The sequence below is a fragment of the Neomonachus schauinslandi genome, chromosome 9 (assembly GCF_002201575.2).
Source record: "Neomonachus schauinslandi chromosome 9, ASM220157v2, whole genome shotgun sequence".
Lineage (NCBI taxonomy): Eukaryota > Metazoa > Chordata > Mammalia > Carnivora > Phocidae > Neomonachus > Neomonachus schauinslandi.
The window spans coordinates 134,359,739-134,362,435 of NC_058411.1; the positions used below are offsets into that span (position 1 = coordinate 134,359,739).

At 42.4% G+C, this 2,697-nt stretch overlaps 1 non-coding gene across 1 annotated transcript; it reads left to right on the top strand.

The window, feature by feature from the left end:
• The first annotated feature begins 781 nt into the window (after positions 1-781).
• LOC123325809 lies at positions 782-886 on the top strand. The gene has a single exon (XR_006540656.1). It is a non-coding gene; the product is annotated as a U6 spliceosomal RNA (small nuclear RNA).
• Positions 887-2,697: the final 1,811 nt, after the last annotated feature.

The window sequence follows — 2,697 nt, forward strand, 5'->3', positions numbered from 1 at the left end:
GTTGTGTTATTCTACTGTTTTGATCCAGAAGGGTGCTGGAAGGGAGGACTAAAGCAATGGCAGGAAAGTGAGGGAAATGGTCAGGGAAGGTATAAGACCTTTCTAATAATGGCTTCTCTGGAGTATGTATTAACCTCCACTTCATGATTTTTGAGAAACATAAGTGAAGGAGTTAGCTTATTTTGAAACTGCTTTTGGTTGCCAGATGGCGTATCTTTGGCTGGGCCACCCAGGTTCTCAACACATAAAGGATTAATGAACAACCGACTGAATTCTGGAAATAGAGCAGATCTTATGCTTAAAATTTGCAACATGCTAAAATACTGGATTCAGCCATCCTGCTTCCTGACATACATATGAGGTTTTAATTTTATTATAAAGCCATAGAACAAAAAACCCGTGCAAGGCATCTACAGAATTCTCTTACACTCTGACAATTCGCTGGGACCCTTGGACATGCCATCAGTTTTCTCAGGCTCCTTGCTTCCTCTAAGACTAAGGTACGAAATGAATGTTCATCATTATAGATGGGACATACCTCCTTGGCGCAGTCAGTGGCCTGACTACCATCTATCCAGGGTCAGACTTGTATCAGGTGCTGTGCTCGGTGCTGGGAACAAGACGATTGTCGTCAGGGGATCTGCAGTGTGGTGGAGGAGGAAGGGGAGATGGGCCAGCAAAGAGACAGTTATAAAATGATGTGATGCGTGCTGTTATAGCAGAATGTAGGGATGAGTCCAGGATTTAATTACCATCACTAACAATGTTCATTTTTATATATGCTCCCTTTGACAGTGCATATATTAAAACTGAAGCAATACGGAGAAAATTGGCTAGGTTTCTGAGCAGAGATGACTTGGACACTCATGAGGCACTTACATTTTTGTGAGGCAGCCTGTTATAGCTGAAATATGTCTGTGCTTGGTCTCCAAAGGTCTGGGTTTGATCCCTTTTTCTACCTCTAATTTCTATGAAACCAGTCCCTTAAGCCTCTCTGGACCTCAGTTTCCCCCCATGTTTTAAAGCAAGGGAGAAGTTTAGGCAATTGCTGAGGACCTTCCATGTTTAACGTCTCATGGGGTGAATTCCAGCTATTCCCCGATGTGAAACCAATAGCCCGGGGAAGACATCACTGATTCTCTTACGGACTTGGGCCAGATGTGTCTAAAGAGCCAACAGGATCTTTGCTGGGTGTCAGCGTTAGCTACGTGAAGTACCTTTTTGGAGAACAAACTCAGCAAGTTTAATGACAATGGGGTGATGTTGCTCTTCATTTCTGAAACCAGATTTGATGTCTCTTTGTGAAATGCTATCTGGAATATACATGCAGAGCAGAGAGAATACAGACTCCCAAATATTCATGGGCCAGTTCAGGTTACCAAGTCTAGTGTGGGCTGGGGGACACATTCCGGGGCTGTCAAAACAGCCTGAGTAAGGAAATTTGTGGGTAGAGGCCCAAAGAAGTCTTTAGGAAATCTGGCATTCAATAAGATTTAGTCACTTGAAAGATAAAATGTATGTTTTGGTTTAAGAACATTTTTGAAGATTGTTCAAGTTCATGCTCAGGTCTATTGGAAACTCAGAGGTGAACCCAGGTCTAGCTCATCTCAAGGTGTATGCTCTTTTTTTTTTGTTTTTTTTTTTTTTAACATTTTATTTATTTATTTGAAAGAGAGAGAGCACACGGGTGGAGGGGGGGAAAGGCAGAGGTAGAGGGAGAAGCAGACTCCCCACTGAACAAGGAGCCTGTGGGATCATGACTTGAGCCGAAGACAGATGCTTAACTGACTGAGCCACCCAGGTGCCCCTCAAGTTTTATGCTCTTCTACTCCTTGGTACTCTAGTTGGGGCAAGAATTGAACAATGCTTTCAGTGGGGCTTTATTTCTTTGTTTAATATTTTTTTAATTTTAGTAAAATACACATAATATAAACTTTGCCATCTTACCCATTTTTAAATGTATCCTTTAGCCGTATTAAGTGCATTCACATTGTTGCGCAACCAATCTCCAAAACTCCTTTCATCTAGTAAAACTGAGACTTTGTATCCATTAAATAACTCCCCATTCCCTCTTCCCCCCCAACCCCCAGCCCCTGGCAACCATCCTACTTTCTGTTTCTCTGAATTTAACTATCAGTTACCTCCTGAAAGTAGAACCAGGCTGTATTTGTCTTTGGGACTGGCTTATTTCACTCAGCATAATGTCCTCAGGATTCATCCATATTGTTGCCTCTGCTAGAATTTCCGTCCTTTTAAAAGATGAATAATTGTTATGGACTGAGTGTGTCCCTTAAATTCGTATGTCCACCCCCAACCCCAAGTGGGGCTGTTTGGAGTAAGGAAGTAATTAAGGTTAAATGAAATCATGAGGGTAGGACTGTGATCTGATAGGATTAGTGTCCTTTTTAAAAAAAAAAAAAAAAATATATATATATATATTTATTTCAGAAGGGAGAGAGAGAGAGAGTGCATGAGCTGGGGGAGGAGCAGAGGAAGAAGGAGAGAAAGAGAGAAGCAGCTGCTGATCGTGGAGCTTGATGCAGGGCTCGATCTCATGACCCTGAGATCACAACCTGAGCCGAAATCAAGAGTTAGATGCTTAACCAACTAAGCCACCCAGGTGCCCCAGGATTAGTGTCTTTATAAGAAGAGACACCAGAGAGCTCAGCCTCTGTGTGTGTTTGTGCATGCGCGCAC